Source organism: Scyliorhinus canicula, chromosome 9 (assembly GCF_902713615.1).
Source record: "Scyliorhinus canicula chromosome 9, sScyCan1.1, whole genome shotgun sequence".
In the NCBI taxonomy this organism is placed as follows: domain Eukaryota; kingdom Metazoa; phylum Chordata; class Chondrichthyes; order Carcharhiniformes; family Scyliorhinidae; genus Scyliorhinus; species Scyliorhinus canicula.
The window spans coordinates 135,601,125-135,620,295 of NC_052154.1; the positions used below are offsets into that span (position 1 = coordinate 135,601,125).

At 46.2% G+C, this 19,171-nt stretch overlaps 1 protein-coding gene across 2 annotated transcripts in view; it reads left to right on the forward strand.

Moving 5' to 3' along the window:
* The window catches only part of LOC119971727 (diacylglycerol lipase-alpha-like), a 367,691-nt gene that overhangs the window by 89,299 nt on the left and 259,221 nt on the right, over positions 1-19,171 (forward strand). The window contains exon 3 of one of the 2 annotated variants that reach the window (XM_038807684.1): positions 1,572-1,711. The exons of the other annotated variant lie outside the window; for it this stretch is intronic. The gene's annotated coding sequence lies outside the window, so the exon portion shown is untranslated. The remainder of the gene's footprint in view (positions 1-1,571; positions 1,712-19,171) is intronic. 2 annotated transcript variants of the gene reach the window in all.

The window sequence follows — 19,171 nt, forward strand, 5'->3', positions numbered from 1 at the left end:
TTCATAGCCGAACACGTTTAAATCCTGAGTGTACCACGGCTTAATAATTTTAATGCCTCTGTTCTTTCTTCATGTGTGATTCTGTGTCAATTCAACTCATTGTGTCGACAGTGGACGTGAAATTGTTTTGAGGTAGTATCATCGTAGAAGAAATTAGTGGTCTGATTTAAGATTACATTCAGTTTCCTAACTGATGAGTTGATGGTCTTACTGCTGTTGGGGCTTACGGTGGGCCCAGAATCCCAGGAGTGACCCAAAGCTGAATCCAGCAGACAGTTACTGCCCTGACATCTGATTTTTGTTTTCAACATCACCACCCCCACACCAGGGTGCTTTTGAGCCCCTGATGTTCTCTGACTATGGCTGGAAAGTGCCGACCTAGTCCTGTCCTGGATCTCCGAATAAATTCCTGCCACAGAGTATTGTTACTTTCCTGCTGTATTCTGCTTTCCTCTAATATGCTTGGAAACAAATAATTCTATTAGTTTTTACCTAAATGCTACAGTCTGGCAGAGTCGGTAGAAATGCATGCTTGCAACTCACATACTGTGAAACTCAGTAAAATGGGCTGGGAGAAACGAAAAATTGTAATATACCCACCAAGGTCCCAGCTGTTCTCACCAGCCAGTCATACAGATTAATGCATATCCTGCCACTTCGACGTCTCCCTTTATCCTTTCATCACTCCCCCTCCCCCAAAATATTGTGCACACCCCTCTAAGATTGTGAAAATGCAGCTCATTTGGTTTAACAGGATGGGATCGGTGCCAAAGTTTTCATGGTTCAATGTTCGTTAATCTAATAAATGTGTCAGAATTATAATCAGCGGAAAGTCAATTTGGAATATGCAGAATTGGAAAATATACATCTTTCTAAAACTACAAGTCCTTTTCTGCTGCTGTAACTTGTGAGTCACCAGATGATTCACACCTGCATGTCCCTTTATTGGTTCACTAACACAAAATCAACTGCACTAAAATACGTTAGTGGCTTTTGCAGCAATGCCTTTAACTTCATAACTTTTTAATGCCTGGCGATGTCACAGAATCCCTTCCCCTACCCTGACCGATAGCAGCCAACCCTTCAAAATGTTTTAGTGTGTTATGGATAATTGGTGTCTGAAAATCCAGACAATGCTGCTGTTCATAGCCAATTATCCCGCTTGCTGAATGGGCTTCTTGTGTCGGAATGTATTGTGAAGGGCTGTGGATCAATAAGATTCATAAAATTTTTTAAAAAGTGAACATAAAAGCCTCATGGAAGTCAACAACACAATTTCTGCTTTTAATACAAATATAATTTTGCAAGTGTTTGCTTCTTTGATTTTCTTTCTGATTTTCCTTTTTAGAAACGGCTGCTGCTTAGTGATGCACATGGCAGCAGGTTGCAGGAGAGGGACTTCCAAATTCTTCTCATTGCTTTTGAGTTTGTTCTGACGTCATTTCCTTTATAAAGTCAGAGCTTAGCCTGTTGCTCAGTTTGAACGTTGTCCTGAGAAAAAATGCACCACTGTCGGACGTCTTTATTGTTTCAGTAGCAGCTGACAACTCTTTTGCTACTCTTTTGTCTAGAATGCCCCTCAAACTTTAAAGGTTTAGTGACTGATTCCCCGCTACTGGAATTGAAACGGCTCACAGGTGTAGACTAATGGATTGAAGTGAAACCATGTGCGAACAGAACGTGTCACAGGGCGTGAGACTGTAGATTTAAGGTATTTAATCTAAGACATCCAGATTTAGCTCTTTTTGCAGGACAGGCTAAATATGAATTTTTACTTTATAAAGACGTTGGATTTGTTTTCCAATTCGTGGTTATGCATGCAAATGAATGGAAGAAATTCACCAATTGTCATTCTGACTATTCATTAAGAAATTGTAATTGATTGACATACGGTACATTCCTTGTTAATTGTGAGTTTCCTTCAGAAGTGACAGTATCGTCAGCAATAGTTGACTATTTTAACATTACAAGGGGGATTTTCTGGTTTATGTCCAGGTGCATTAAATTGTTTAAGTGCAAGAAATATCAGAAAATCGGATGGATTGAAGTGCGGGCCTGTAAAGGAATTAAAATAATTTTTCTCCCTTTCATTTGAATGCAAGAAACACAAGGTTGTTTCCTTTTCGGGAATTGACCCGACTTACTGACTTTATGAAGCAGGCTGCACTCAGATGCAGAGACCCATGAAAATCTGTCACTATTTTCCCACTTCCACTCTTAAAGATTTTGATTTATTTTTGGAGCACAATTTCATGGGCACTGCCAGACCTCTTGTACCTTACTTGTCGTTTTTTTTTTGTGCAAGCCTATTCACACAATATCATCAAGTTATTTGGCCTTGAAGAACATCACTGCTGAACCAGACCTGGTCTTCAGCTGATGAATTTCTAATCAAAGATTATGAATTTGAACTCTCCCCCAGCTCAAGAACACTGATTGTAGCATGCTCTATGTGAGCCTGGCTGATATGGGTTGCTATTGCACAAACTAAGAACCAACCTTGGAACCTAACTTGATACTGTAGTAAGATCAGCATAATCAGGAAATTCCTGATTAATTTTTTGGATGTTTAACGTCAAATAACAACAATATTAGTTCATAGAGGTTCCTGGTAAATGGGACTGTTGCAATTTGCTAATTTTGTTCTGACTCTAAGCTAAATGTTGAAGTACCAATCAGTTTGCTTGCAAAGCTAATCTTGCATCAATTGCATACTTGCTAACAGTGAGTTGTGGCTATTTTCATTGAAGTTGTATATTTATTGGCTGGAATATTTATTTCAGGAGATTAATGTATTGGATACACCATACTTTATTCACAAAAATAGAAGTTACTTCACACGTAAAATGGCAGGGTTGCCAGAAGTGTTGCAATAAAGCATAGTGGTGAGTGCCGCTGGTGGATCTCCCTGTGAATATAATTAGTTTAGAATACAAGGTAGGTATTTGAAAAGCAAACCATGTAAAATACTTTTGATTAATGCTGAAAAAAGACATTGTATTGAAGCATTTCATGTTGCACTCATCAGGACAATCACAAGAATCACTAACTTTATAACAGCAATTCTTCTTGTACAGTGTGAATTTGTTGTTTCTCCTGACATTGGTATTCTTCCGATTGTTCTGATGAGTATAAGACAAAAAGCTTGGACAAAATGTATTTTTGTTCAGCAACACTCAAGTTCCATACTACCAAACGATTACTTCTGCCGAAAATTGTTGCTTCAATAAAATACAAATTAAAAAATTGAACTAGAGTGTGCTTAGTGTGATGTTCTATTGAAAAGTGTTGAATGTAGTCCTACTGGTGTTCGTATTTATATTTTATAATGCATGACGCACTGGGTGATGAATGTAAATGTAAACTGATTTTATTTATTGCAACATAAAGTTGGGCAATGGAGTGGATACACAGGGTTTCCCTCCTCCAGACTACACTTTCCATTCCTAGAATCTCTCCCTGAAATGTCTGTGCTTATTGGATGATGGCTGTCAGTTCCAGGGGTGTATCTTTTATATTCTATTAGGAATATAATTGTGCATCAAAATCCAATTTTAAAAATGCTAGAAAAATTCAACAAGTTGCAAGGTGGATGAGTGAACTGACCATGACTTCCTGGTACAGGAAGTTTCACGTTTGCGGAGTTTATAAGAATGTCGTAGGAGGAGACAGTAGAGTCATGGGGGTTGACACAGTTCTCAGCAGTCGAGAGCATGAGTCCAACTGGCTGTATTGCCTGCCAGTACCAGGGTTTGGAACAAATGCTTGAGACTGGAGAGCAACTTGTAGTTGGAAGGAGGGATCCAGTTGTTGTGGTCAACATCAGTAGCAATGACATGGATAGGACTAGGAAAGGGGTTCTGGTGGGGAATTATGAGGAACTAGGGGCCAAATTAAAAAGCAGAACCTCACTGATAATCTACTCTGGAATATTACCCGAGCGCCAAGTGAATTGAATCGGATAAATAGGATTAGAGAAATGAGCATGTGGCTCAAAGACAGGCGCGGAAGGAAATGAGCACGTGGCTCAAACACAGGTGCTGAAGGAATGTGCTTCGATTCATGGGGCAGTGGCCCCAGCATTGGGGAATGTGGGAGCTGCATTGTTGGGACTGGCTGAATTGTGCTGGGATGAGAGTTCTGGCGAGTCATCTAATTAGAGCGATAGGAATGGCTTTAAATTAAATGGTGGGTGCATGGATCGTGTGAGAAGAGATGTAATAAATCAAAGTGTAATAATAAGGTATGAAAGCAAGATAGCAATTTGGGTAAGATAACCAGAATATGGCAGGAAGGAACAGAGTGTACAAACTTAAGGTTGCACCAACAGATAAGACCAGAGAATGCAATGATGTCAAAAAGATAAAAGACGTGATTCTCCCAAAAGGGAACCAAGCCCCACAGCAAGCGTGTTTAGCCACGTGTTTCCCGGCACTCGCAGTGCTGAGAAACACATGGCTATTCACCGCGACACATATTGAATAAGGGGCCTGAACGGAGAACGCATGGCACATAGTCCCGTTTTTTACAGTAGGGAGCTCCGTTCACTGGAACTTCCTTTGTAGCGAGAGATCGGGATACCATTTTCAAATAGCATCCGATCTCCGAGACCCCCAAAAAACAAACCCTGACACCCCCCTTCCCCATGCCTGAACACAATATGGGAGGGTCCCCACAGGACAAGGTGTCACCTTGGCAGTGACACCTTGGCAGTGCCCATGCCAGCTGGCAGTGTTATCTGGCACCTTAGCAGTGCCAGGGCACCACCCTGCCCAAAGGGCATGTAGCTGGGGCCTCTGATCCTCTAGGAGATCCCCACAAGTGCCGGTCCGTCTGGTCTCTGCTTGTGGGGACCAGTGCTGAACGGCAAAGCAACGGGGTTGAATCCCAAAGCCTCAGGTACCTCGGGAATCTGCACATTAGAGTGGGGCTTACTGTCTCGCACTAATATGCAGATTTGCTAAAACGTGATGCAGGATTTACATCGCAAAGTATCGCGAGATTGCATTGAATCTCGCGCGGTGTTGCAAGCCGGGTAGAACCCAGGAGCGGGGTCTCCCAGCTTTCAATGGCCATGCTGCACCATGGTGAGCTGCTTTTTAGCAGCAACATGGCCATAGGATAACACCCAAAGTGTTCAGTATCTGAATATGCACAGCGCTCATAACAAAATGGGTGAATTGTTAGCACAGATAGAAATAAATATGTATGATATGATAGCCATCACAGAGACATGGTTGCAGATTGACCAAGTCTGGGACCTGAACATTGAAGGGATTTGACATTGTGGAAAGATAGGAGGCCAGGAAAAGCTGGTAGGATAGCTATGTTAATTAGGAATATTGTTAGTACAGTAGTAAGATTTGACCTTAGCTTGAAAGAGCAAGATGTGGAATCAGTTTGGGTAGAGAGAAGAAATCGGAAAGGTAAGCGGTCACTTGTGGGAATAGTTCACAGGCCCCCCTAAGAGTAGTTACACAGTAGGACAGAGTATACATTAGGAAAGTTACTGCAATAATCAAAGGTGACTTTAATCTACGTGTAGATTGGAAGGAGCAGATTAGCAAATGTAGTCTGGAAAATGAGATCCTGGCGTGTTTGAGGGAATTTCTTAGAGTCATGTGTTCAAGAGCCAACTCGGGAACAGGCTAAGGCTATTCTAGACCTGATAACGAACAGCAAGCGAGGGTTAATTAATAACCCCATGGTAAAAGAGCGTTTGGGTGACAGTAATCATACATTATATGATAAAATTTCATGTTCAGTTTGAAGAGGTGGTGTGTGTCTAATATTAGAATTTTAAGCCTGAATAGGAAAACAGAGCTAACTAAAGTGAACTATGAAACTGGTTTAAAAGGCAGGACAGTAGAGATGCAGTGGCAGACAATAAAGGAGATATTTAATAGCTCTCAGCAAAGATATATCCCAGTAAGAAAGAAAGATTCTTTGAGAAGGATGCATCATCCGTGGCTGAATAAAGAAGTTCAGGATTGAAAGAAACATTGTACAAATCTGCAAAGAAAAGCTAGAAGATGGCTCAGATTTTAAGAACCATGCTAAGAATGACTAAAAAAAAATAAAGAGGGAGAAAATTGAGTACATGGGAAAGCTAGCCAATAGTATAAAAACAAATAGTAATAGTTTCTACAAGTATATAAACAGGAAAAGGGAACGAAAATTAATGTTGTTCCTGCAGAGAGAGAATCTGGGCAAGAATTGATAATGGAAAGCAAGGAAATGGTGGAGGTATTTGGCAGATATTTTGTGCCTGTTTTCATTGCAGAAGACCAAGAAAAGTTTCCAAAGATACTTGATACCATTTCCAGACCAAAATAATATTTTAAAAGGAGCCAATTTAACCAGAGTTTATTGAGTTAAGATAGAGTAATTACTTAAATCTGAGGAGAAATTGTAAAACACGGGCCGGCACGGTGGCGCAGTGGATGGTACTGCTGCCTCCGGGCGCAAGGACCCAAGTTAGATCCCGGCCCCGGGTCACTGTCCGTGTGGAATTTGCATATTCTCCCTGTGTCCGCGTGGGTCTCATCCCACAACCCAAAAGGATGTGCAGGTTATGTGGATTAGCCATGCTAAATTGCCCCTTAATTGGGGGAAAAAAGAATTGGTTACTCTCAATCTTTTTTAACATTTTCTTTTTAAAAAAGAAATGGTAAAACGCATGCATCTACACGCATATGGATTAGAAATGAGAATCGAGTCCTATAGTAAATGAATATAAATAAAAAATTTATACGAAACAGTCAATGACTTACACAGGGTAGATGATGAAGTGTTGCAGCTGTTCCAAGTTGATTCTAGTCTAAGGGCAGCATGATGGCATAGTGGTTAGCACTGGGGCTAGTCAGGGGCTGGTTTAGCACAGGGCTAAATTGCTGGCTTTGAAAGCAGACCAAGGCAGGCCAGCAGCACGGTCCAATTCCCGTACCAGCCTCCCCGAACAGGCGCCGGAATGTGGCGACCAGGGGCTTTTCACAGTAACTTTATTTGAAGCCTACTTGTGACAATAAGCGATTTTCATTCACTGCTGTCTCACAGCACCTGGGCTCAATTGCGGCCTTCAGTGACTTGGCAGTATGGAGTTTGCACGTTCTCCCCATGTCTGTGTGGATTTCCTCTGGGCACTCTGGTTTCCTCCCACAATCCAGAGATGTGCAGGTTTGGTGGGGTTATGGGGATAGGGCGGAGGAGTAGGATGTCCTTTCAGCAGATTGGTGCAGATCCAATTGACCAAGTGGCCTTCTTCTACACTTTAGGAATTCTATTCTATGGATTTCTTCTGGCAAACAGTTGATTCTTTGGTTCTGGTATTCTGTGATTTTGTAGAGAGATTTCTGTTCTTTCCAGTTGCAATCCCTGGTTGGTTATCTTCCACAGTCAGAGGGAGAGCTTTTAGATATTCCTGCAAAAGATGGTTATTTCCATTTTCCAGGGACACTACTCTGGTAACACATCACACACCTTCAGTGTGGAAAACGTCCAGCTGCTTTCCCTCACAGGCACTGGGCAGTTCTCTCAGTAAGCTTTACAAGCCCGCTTCTTTGTGTACTCCAACTGGTTCCAGAATGCACTAGCCGACCCAGGGAGGCAATTATATCCAGTCTTTTAAATGAGATAGGCATCATGTTCCTTTTTCTTTTCCAGTGGTGATAATCAGTTTTTGGATGCTTTTAGAAGGACTATATTTTAACAAGGAGGGCTTCTATTGTCCCTTAGAGAAAGACCCTGCAGCCATTGCTGTCAGTGGCTAAGTCTACATTCTCAGCCATCTTTGGTGTTTGTGTCCATTTTAAAATATAAAACTTGGGTCAGTTTAAAGTCCAGTATTTTTGTGTATAATTCCATTTTTTTCCCTTCATCATCATAACTGCTAAGACTCCGGGAGCTGATCCTGCCTGCATCCTAGGGTCTTAATATAAGTGGCTGTGGGGATGGCGAGGGCACTGGTTACATTAATCTTCCAAATTGACTTAGATTTTGAAAGAATCCCAGCGGATTGGAAAATCGGCAATATAGCATTTTTTTCAAGAAAGGAGGGAAACAGAAAGCAGGGAATTACAGTCCAGTTAGTCTAACAACTGTCATTGGGAAATTGCTAGAATCCATTATTAAGGAAGTTATTGTAGGATACTAAGAAAATCATTGTGATCAGGCAGAGTCAACATGGCTTTCTGAAAGGGAAATCATATTTAATATCTGAGAGTTTTTTGAGGAAGTCACAAGCACGGTGGGTATAGGAGAACTTGCAAATGTAGTATATATGGATGCACAAACAACATTAGATAAGGTAGCACATGAAAAGTTGCACAAGATAAGAGCACATGGTGTAGCATGGATAAAGGATTGGTAAGTTAGGAGGAAGCATGCAGTAGGCGTCCTTTTTGAGTTAATAATATGGAAAATTAAAAGACAGTATACTATTTGAAGAAGATAGATACAGAGCTCAATGATACAGAAGGATCTGATCTGGTATATGAGTCACACAATGTTAGATTGCAGGAAGTGATGAGAAAGGCAAATGGGATGTTGCAAAGGTAATGGAATATAATAGTGGAGGGGCAGCACGGTGGTACAGTGGTTATCATTGCTGCCTACGGCACTGACCACCCGGGATCGAATCCCAGCCCTGGGTGGAGTTTGCACATTCTCCCTGTGTCTGCGTGGGTTTCACCCCCACAACCCAAAGATGTGCAGGGTAGGTGAATTGGCCATGCTAAATTGCCCCTTAATTGGAAAAATTAATTGGGTACTCTAAATTTATTTTAAAAAAGAATATAATAGTGGGGAAGTTTTATTGCAGCTGTACATGGCATTGGTGAGGCCACAGTCAGAACACTGTGTACAGTTTTGGTCTTCTTTGAAAATATTTATAATTGAATAAAAGCAGTACAGAGAAAACTCACTTCAGTCATTGCCGAGATGTAGGGTTTCTCCTATGAAGAAAGATGATCATAAGATCTAGAAGGAGAAGTAGACCATTCGACCCATCAAGATTGCCCCGCCATTCAATGGGATCATGACTGATCTGATAATCCTCAACTCCACTTTCCTGCTATATCCCCATAACCCTTGATTCCCATACTAATTAAAAATCTGTTTATCTCAGTTTTGAACATACTGAATGACCCAGCCTTCTACGGTAAAGAATTTCAGATTTCTCCGTTTATTTTTATATTTTGGCGATCATTTGTTGATTTCTAAAACTTTCCCAATCCTCTGACTTACCACTAATCTTTGCCACATTGTATATTTTTGCTTTCGTTTTAACACTATCCTTGACTTCCTTGGTTAACCATCATTAGTTTATCTCCTTCCTAGGATCGTTCTTCCTCACTGGAGTATATCTTTGTTGTGAGCCATGATCTATTTTCATAAATATCTGCTGTAGCTGATCAACTGTCTTTTCTACCCTAATTTATTTGTAAACACCCTTATTTCAGTTTAGCACAGTTGTTTCTGACCCAAGTTTCTCACTCTCAAACTGAATATTGAATTCTACCATGTTATGGTCATCGTTTCCTTGGGGTTCTCTTACTCCGAGATTGTTTATTAATCTGCCTCATTACACATCAGCAGATCTAAAATAGCATAATCCCTGGTTGGATCCACAACATACTGTTCCAGGATTGCGGATTGTGTTCCAGACGTTATTGGGGAGGGCCTGATGGAGTTTGTTAAGGGCAGGCAGTTGGTGGCCAATGTAAAAAAGCTGTTAAATGTGATCATGATACCCCCGGGAGGTGGAGGTAGTGATTGCAATGGATGCAGAAAAGGCTTTTGGCTGGGTAGAATGGGTCTATCTGTGGGAGGTACTGGGATGGTTCGGATTCGGGCGGGGCTTTATCGACTGGGTCAGGTTGCTGTATCAGGCTCCTGTGGCAAGTGTACGGACGAATAGGACTACATGGGACTGTTTTAGACTGCACTGGGGGACAAGACAGGGATGCCCCCTCTCCCCATTGTTGTTTGCGCTGGCTATAGAGCCGTTGGCAATTGCTCCGAGAGCCTTGAGGGGCTGGAGAGGACTGGTCCGGGGGGGGGGGGGGGGGGGGGGTGTTGGAGCACAGGGTTATGCTCTATGCAGATGACCTGCTTCTGTACGCTTTGGACGCAGTAGAGGGGATGGAAGAAATCATGAGGGCTTTAGGGGAATTTGGCCAGTTTTCGGGGTATAAGCTTAATACAGCAAAAAGTGAGATGTTTGTGGTCCAGGCAAGGGGACAGGAGAGGCGACTGGGAGAGCTGCCATTTAGGTTAGTAAAGGGAAGCTTTCGGTACCTAGGTAGCCAAGTGGCGTGGGAATGGGATCAGCTGCATAAATTGAATCTGGCTTGGCTGGTGGACCAAATGGAGGACGATTTGCGGAGATATGATGCGCTTTCATTGTCTCTGGCTGGGAGGGTGCAAATTGTGAAGATGACGGTCCTCCCGAGATTCCTATTTGTATTTCAGTGTCTCCCCATTTTTGTTCCGCGGTCCTTTTTTAAATGGGTCAACAGAGCGATCATGGGCTTTGTTTGGGCGGGCAAGACCGCGCAAGTAAGGAAGGCAATGCTTGAGTGGAGTCGGGGAGAGGGCGGGCTGGCGCTGTCAAATTTTAGCAACTATTACTGGGTGGCTAATATAGCCATGATCAGGAAGTGGGTGGTAGGGGAGGGGTCGGCATGGGTGGGCATGGAGGCGGCTTCATGTAAGGGCTCCAGTTTGGGGGCGTTGGTAACTGCGCCTCTGCCGTTCCCGCCGGCACGGTACTCCACCAGTCCAGTGGTGGTGGCGGCCCTGAGAGTTTGGGGCCAGCGGAGGCGGCATGTGGGAGCAGAGGGAGCATCGGTTTGGGCCCCAATCTCTGATAATCACCGGTTTGCCCCGGGGAGTATGGACGGGGGGGTTCCGGTTATGGCGGAGAGCGGGGATTGAGAGGATGGGTGATATGTTCATAGAGGGGAGGTTTCCGAGTGTGAGGCGTTGGAAGAAAAGTTTGGGTTGGCGAGGGGAAACAAATTCAGGTATCTGCAGGTGCGCGATTTCCTACCGCTAAGGGGGATTCAGGACAGGGTAGTTTCCAGAGGGTGGTTAGGAGCAGGGAGCATCTCAGACATTTACGAGGGAGGAACTTATGGGGTCAGAGGAGATGCAGACTGAGGAGCTGAAGCGCAAGTGGGAGGAGGAGCTGGGAGGTGAGATAGAGGATGGTCTATGGGCTGACGCGTTGAGTAGAGTCAACGCGTCCACAATATGTGCCAGGCTCAGCCTGATACAATTTAGGGTAGTTCACCGGGCTCACATGACAGTGGCCCAGATGAAATGAAATGAAAATCGCTTATTGTCACGAGTAGGCGATGAGCCGATTCTTTGGGGTGGAGGACAGGTGCGCAAAATGTGCGGGAGGACCGGCGAACCATGTCCACATGCTTTGGACATGTCCAAAGCTTGGGGGATTTTGGCAGGGGTTTGTGGATGTCATGTTCACGGTGTTAAAGACAAGGGTGGCGCTGAGTCCAGAAGTGGCGATTTTTGAGGTGTCAGAAGACCCGGGAATCCAGGAGTAGAAAGAGGCAGACGTTATGGCCTCTGCTTCCCTGGTAGCCTGGAGACGGATACTATTAGCATGGAGGGATTCAAAGCCTCCAAAGTCGGAGACCTGGCTATCGGACATGGTTAGCTTTCTCTGATTGGAGAAAATCAAGTTCACCTTGAGAGGGTGAATTCACCAGACACGTGTTTCCGATATGAATCTAGGCTTTAATCGACTTACTTCAGAGCCAGCCTGTTACCCGTTGATGAACTCTTAGTGAACTCAGGCTGGCTCTGGACAAGGGTATTTATACAGCAGCACTAGGGGGAGGAGTCTACTCCCCCTAGTGGTTGGATAACGCTACTGCGCTTACAAAGACAGTGTGAATTATCATATCATATATATTACATTCACCACATTCAACCCCTGCAAAACATTCAAGTCCGGCGGGGATGGTGGTCTACAACGTCAGTCTGTCTGGTGGTCGAATTGTCCGCTGTGATCTGCGGAGCACCGTGGTTGCAGCCTCTTGCGGTGGCTGGATGGGTGTTGAGTGCTGGGGTACGATGGCGGACTCCAGGGAGGGTTGTATCCGAGCTTCATACTCTCCTGGTTCGACTAGGGGGGCTGGCCGGCGCGGGTGCGCGGAACTGGTGGAGCGAGCTCGTGGGCTCGGGCGCGCAAGAGGGCGGCAGCATATGGTGTAGGGTGAGAGGTCCTTCTATAGGGGTAGAGGGGGCGCTGGATCCGACGGGTGCCAGATCCCGGAGGGATACTGTTTCCTGACGGCCGTCAGGGAAGTCGACGAATGCGTACTGTGGGTTGGAGTGGAGCAGGCGCACCTTTCCAACAAGGGGGTCGGTTTTGTGCGCCCTGACGTGTTTTCTCAGAAGTATGGGGCCCGGCGTCCTCAGCAATGCCGGAAGTGAGACTCCCGTGGTAGTGCCCCTGGAAAAAATGAAGAGCCTCTCGTGAGGGGTCTGTTGGTCGCCGTGCACAAAAGGGACCTAATAGCGTGGAGCACGTCTGGGAGGACTTCCTGCCACTGGGAGACTTGGAGCTTTCTAGACCGGAGGGTCAGTAGGACGGTCTTCCAGACGGTCGCGTTCTCCCTTTCCACCTGCCCGTTCCCCCTGGGGTTGTAGCTGGTAGTCCTGCTCAAGGCAATGCCCTTGTCGAGCAGGTACTGACGCAGCTCGTCGCTCATGAAGGACGAACCCCGGTCGCTGTGTACGTAGCTGGGGAAACCAAACAGGTTGAAGATGCTATGCAGGGCCCTAATGACTGAGTGGGAGGTCATGTCGGGGCACGGGATAGCGAATGGGAAACGGGAAAACTCGTCTACGACGTTTAAAAAGTAAACGTTCTTGTTAGTTGAGGGGAGTGGCCCTTTGAAATCAATTGCGAGGCGTTCAAAGGTCCTTGAAGCCTTGACCAGGTGGGCCCTGTCTGGTCTATAGAAGTTCAGTTTGCACTCCGCACAGATCGGGCAGTCCCTGGTGACCGCTTTTACCTCCTCGTTGGAGAAAGGCAGGTTTCGGGCCCTGATGTAGTGGGCGAGCCGGGTGACCCCCGGGTGGCAGAGGTCATTGTGGATGACTTTTAATCGGTCGATCTGCACGCTGGCGCATGTCCAGCGGGATATGGCACCCGGAGGCTCGTAATTGTAGGTGGAGAGTTCGATCCTCCACCTCAGAATTTTGTCGTTTTTAATTTTGCCCCTTTGCGAGTTGTCGAACATGATGGCAACCGATCTTTGGTCGGTGATGAGGGTGAACCTTCTACCTGCGAGGTAGTGCCTCCAGTAACAGATAGCCTCCACAATGGCTTGTGCTTCTTTCTTGACTGAGGAGTGTCGGAGTTCTGAAGCGGAGAGGGTACGGGAGAAAAATGCGACTGGTCTCCCTGCCTGTTTAACGTGGCTGCAAGAGCTACCTCTGAGGCGTCGCTCTCTACCTGAAATGGAGTGGATTCGTCCACCGCCCGCATGACCGCTTTGGCGATGTCCTCCTTGATGCCGTCGAAGGCCTGGCGTGCCTCGGCTGACAGGGGAAATCGTTGTGGCCCTAAAGAGTGGGCGGGCTTTGTCCGCATATTGAGGGAACCCATTGGGCGTAGTAGGAGAAGAAGCCCAAGCACCGTTTGAGGGCCTTGGGGCAATGGGGGAGGGGGAGTTCTAAGAGGCGGCGCATACGGTCCGGGTCTGGGCCCAGGACTCCGTTTTCCACGACATAGCCGAGGATGGCTAGTCTGGTTGTGCGGAAAACGCATTTCTCCTTCTTGTACGTGAGATTCAGTTTCTGTGCCGTCTGGAGAAAACAGTGGAGGTTGGCGTCGTGGTCCTGCTGGTCATAGCCGCAGATGGTGACATTGTCCAAGTATGGAAACGTGGCCCGCAGCCCGTACTGGTCCACCATTCGGTCCATTACTCGTTGGAACACTGAGACCCCATTAGTGATGCCTAAAGGGACCCGGAGGAAATGGAAGAGGCGGCCATCGACCTCGAATGCCGTGTAGTGGCGGTCCTCCGGGCGGATTGGGAGCTGGTGGTATGCAGACTTCAGATCCACCGTGGAAAAGAGCCGGTACTGGGCGATCTGGTTTACCATGTCTGCAATCCTGGGGAGGGGATACGTGTCGAGGAGCGTAAATCTATTTATGGTCTGACTGTAGTCGACCACCATACGGAATTTTACAACCACCACCTGAGCTCTCCAGGGACTATTGCTGGCCTCTATAACCCCCTCACTGAGTAGCCTTCGGACCTCTGCTCTGATAAATACCCTATCCTGCCGGCTATACTGCCTGCTACGAGTGGCTATGGGTTTACAGTCCTTTGTGAGATTGGCGAAGAGAGGAGGGGGGGGGGAGATTCGCAGCGTAGCGAGGCTGCAGATAGTGAGTGGGGGAAGGGCCCTCCGAAGCTGAGAGTGAGGCTCTTGAGGTTGCATTGGAAGTCTAGGCCTAATAAGAGTGGCACGCAGAGTTCGGGCAAAACGTAGAGTTTGCATTTCGTGTAGCTAGCGCCTCGGATTGTGAGTGTCGCGGCGGTGCGCCCCTGGATCTGGACCGAGTGGGAGTCTGAAGTGAGCGAGATAGTTTGCTGCGCGGGGAAAACGGGGAGCGAACAGTGTCTTACCAGGTCTGGATGTATGAAGCTCTCCGTGCTCCCGGAGTCGAAGAGGCATGGCGTTTTGTACCCGTTGATATGGACCTCTGCCATCGAGTTTCGTAGATTCTTTGGTCGTGATTGGTCCAGGGTGACCGCGCTGAGTTGCGGGTAGTCAGCGGCTCGATCAGCTGTGCTGGAGTGGCCCCGTGATGACTGCCCTCTGAGTTCATAGTCGTATTCTTCCGCTGAGTTATCCGAGCGCGGAGATGCCGATCGGGCCCGTGGATCGCACGTGGCGGGCAGCGAGGAAGATGGTGTCCAAGATGGCGGCCCCCATGAGTCGCACGTGGCTGGCCGCGTGGTGGAGGTTTTCCAAGATGGCGGCCCCCATGGATCGCACATGGCTGGATGGGGCGGTGTCGGGGCATAGGCCGCAGCGTTTCGGGCCCCGCGGGCCTGCGAGTGAGGGGAGCAATTACTTTGAGTCGCTGGGGAGTTGGAAGCTGGGGCGCACTCTTGCGTAATGGCCTTTTCGCCCGCAGCTGCTGCAGGTCGCGTTGCGGGCTAGGCAGTGCTGCCGCGGGTTCTGGTTCTGGCCGCAGAAATGGCAGGCCGGAGCAGCATAGTGGCTGGCTGGAGCAGCATGGTGGCTGGGCGGTCGCGTAGCACAGGCCTGGGGGAGTCGCTGGTCGAGGGCCCATGATTGGGTCGCGGGGTCCGTGGGGAACGAGTTAAGGCTGCGGAAGGAGACCTCCATCGTGGTAGCAGCTTCCACAGTCGTTTCTAAGTCCTGGGGCCCCTTTTCCAGCAGCCATTGGCGCACATAGTTAGACCTGAGGCCCGCGTACAGCAAGTTCCCTGTGTTCAGCCGCGGTAACCGCTTGATAATTACAGTCATTGGACAAGTTATTGAGTTCCCTTAGAAATTCGGCGAGTGATTCTGTCGGCCGCTGGCGGCGAGTCGTGAACAGATGGCGAGCGTAAACTTCATTAATAGGCCTTATATAAATTTTATCGAGAACTGCTAGCGCTGCACTATATGAACTGGCCGAGTTTAGTTGCGTAGAGATTCTGTGGCTCACCCTCGCGTGCAGTAGACTTAGCTTCTGATCCTCTGTCGTTTCGGCTGTGCTCGCTTCTGCCAGGTAGGCCTTGAAGCACCGCAGCCAGTGGGAGAAGATTTCTTTAGCCTCTGCATCCTGCGGGTCGAGGTCCAGGCTTGAGGGCCGATTCCATGATCGATCTTTACTGTTCTTAAGTCGATTAAATTGATGGAACCATCAATTCACAGGAAACGTGTTTCCGATATGAATCTAGGGTTTAATCGACTTACTTCAGAGCCAGCCTGTTACGCGTTGATGAACTCTTAGTGAACTCAGGCTGACTCTGGACAAGGGTATTTATACAGCAGCACTAGGGGGAGGAGTCATGGGCGGAGCCAAGGGTGGAGCCCAGTACAAGTTCCTGAGTACTCCCAGAGCTACTCCCCCTAGTGGTTGGATAATGCTACTGCGCTTACAAAGACAGTGTGAATTATCATATCATATATATTACATTCACCGCAGAGGGTCACTGTTAGGGTTCACCTGGAGGTGGCAACCGTTCATCGACTTCTTTGCTGGAAATTAGTCTTCAACAGACCGGGGGGGGAGGGGTTGGGGTGGGGGGGTGGGGGAATAGTTTAGATTAGAGTCGGGGGTCAGTAAGGGTGCGACCTGTACCAGGGGTAAATGACTTTTGCACTGTGCTTATGGTTTGATGTATATTGTTTATTTTGTTGTTGTTACTATATCGAAAGTATCTCATTTATTTTTTTTAAATGTTCAAAGCACCAATTCACCACCTCATGTTGTGATGCTCTCTTTTCTCGTCAGTTTATCCAACTTCCCGTTTTGGCCCATCAGCCAAATTTCTATCATGAACCATGTAATCATCCGCAATCATCTCATGGCTGACGAGGGTATTGTTCACAAGCGAATTGGCATTCTGGAGGGAGCAAAGAGAAGCAGTGATAGTTGATCATCTGGCAGTCTCCATGTATTGAGATGGCTAAGGGAACTGGGAAACATTGTGACTCGATTAATCCCAAATGTATGGGCGGGATGTTCAGCAAGACGAAGCAAGCTGAGGCAGTTGGGATTGCTGATCATAAGGATGCAGCAATGAGTACCTCAGTGGACAAGTTTTGTCTCTGGAGAAGAGAAACCTGTGATGTAGGCAGGAGAGTAGGAAAGTCAAGGAATTTTGAAGCGGTGAGGTAGGGAATTTGGAAGGACAAACCACCTGAGAGGGGTAGGATAACATTAGTCATAATGACAGATTAGGAGATGTGTGACTTCGCGACAAAGTAAAGTTGTTAAACATGATGGACCGGTAGAACAGTCATAACTTCAGCATGCGACAGTGGGGTTGGAAAATGGGCTATAAACTAGACTCAATTACCTTTAAACTTAATCAACTAATAGCAGATCAGAGACAAGCTGAGCTTTAATATTGTCCAGTGGAGAAGCTTTGCCTTGACATCTGGGATTCTGGAAGCCAAATTTGAGAGAAGGTCTGCTGATAAGAGAAAGAACAGGTTTATGGGCAATGGATAGGTTACTTTAAATTCGCAGTTAACTTAGAAGGAGGATCGGAATTAAATCGCTATTAGAGATTGGGGAATTTATACAGTGAAAGAATATGATTAGGAATGAAAAGGCAAAGAAAGGTAATGAATCATTAAGGATCAGGTTGCAGAGCCAAAGAGCTCCTTGGGAAGCCGTCAGCTCAGCTGTCACCTTGCTTTGTTACACGATTGTTAGCGGGAGGAGGTGGCATAGTGGTATTGTCACTGGGCTAGTAATCCAGAGACCCAGGGTAATGCTCTGAAGACATGGGATCGAAGCCCGCCATGGCAGATGGTGAAATTTTAATTCGATAAAATTCTAGAATTATAGTTGAGTGATGAGCAGAGTGATTGAGTGGGCAGCATGGTAGTTAGCATAAATGCTTCACAGCTCCAGGGTCCCAGGTTCGGTTCCCGGCTGGGTCACTGTCTGTGTGGAGTCTGCACGTCCTCCCCGTGTGTGCGTGGGTTTCCTCCGGGTGCTCCGGTTTCCTCCCACAGTCCAAAGATGTGCGAGTTAGGGGGATTGGCCATGCTAAATTGCCCGTAGTGTCCGTAAAAAGTAAGGTTAGGGGGGGGGGGGGGTTGTTGGGTTACGGGTATAGGGTGGATACTTGGGTTTCAGTAGGGTGATCATTTCTCGGCACAACATCAAGGGCCGAAGGGCCTGTTCTGTGCTGTACTGTTCTATCTATCTATCTATCTATGACCATGAAACCATTGTCATTTGTTGGAAAAACAAATCTGGTTCATTAAATGTGAATCTGCCTCTCTTATCTGTCTGACTGATATGTGACTCCAGATCCACACCAATGTGATTGACATGTAAATGCACTAGCATGTCACTCAGTTCAAGGATGTTTTGGGATGGGCAATAAATGGTGGCCCAGCCAGTGATGCCCACATTCCCGGAACAAATAAAAAACAAATTTAATGCCATGTGTCATGTGAAAGTACCTTTAAGAAATGGGTGTTTATAATTGGGTGTGTATATAACTATCTGTAGTGAGAGTACCTTTATGAAACGTGTGTTTACTACTGCAGTCATGTCAGAGAGTGGGTGGAGCTGGGCTGTCTATCAGCTTTTTACTTTTGTTTTTGAGCAGGCTTCAGGGTGTGTTTTTGTTTTGGTTTCAGTGTTGGAGCTGAAGCCTGCACTGTTGATCTCTCTGCCATGAAAAGACTGTCTCTTGATCATTTGGTGAATACAGAATTATACATGTTCTCAGTAGTGAATGTAAACCTAACGTGCTTCTGTTAAAATGTGTTTCTTTTGTCTTTGGATGTTGTTTGGGAAGTTATTAAGCATTACTTCATGTTGTATACTTTGGGGGTTGTATTTGAATTAATGGTTGCTAAGATGTTCACTCTATGTTTTAAAAAGGTTAACTTGAGTTCATAGAATAAACATTGTTTTGCTTTAAAAAATGCTTTTCCATTTCTGCTGTACCACACCTGTAGAGTGCCGTGTGCTCCCCATACCACAATCTATTAAAAGTTGTGGGTCAGGTGAATTCCATGATACACTTTGGGGTTCTCTAAACCCTGGCCCATAACACATGAGTCTAGTGGTTGGAGGCTATGACAACATGAGTGGGGAATGATGCAAGTAACACACCATCCCGATTGATTGTCAAGTTAGAGGAAGCCTGCTCATGCTCCTGATAACTAGCTGCTGTAATTGCAGAACTTATCAAAAATAGGAGAAAATGTGAGAGTGTGTTTAAACTTATGAAACTGAACTTACTTCCTCTTGTGAAAATTAGTTATATGGAAAGAGTGCTGAGGAGTCTAAAGGTATTGGTCCAGATTTTGTGGTCTGTGGCAAGCTAACCACATTTACTCATTATTTTGCTTGTCATTGCCTACGATGTTTTGCAGGTTTTTATACAGCCAAAACATTCCGGTGCCCTTGATA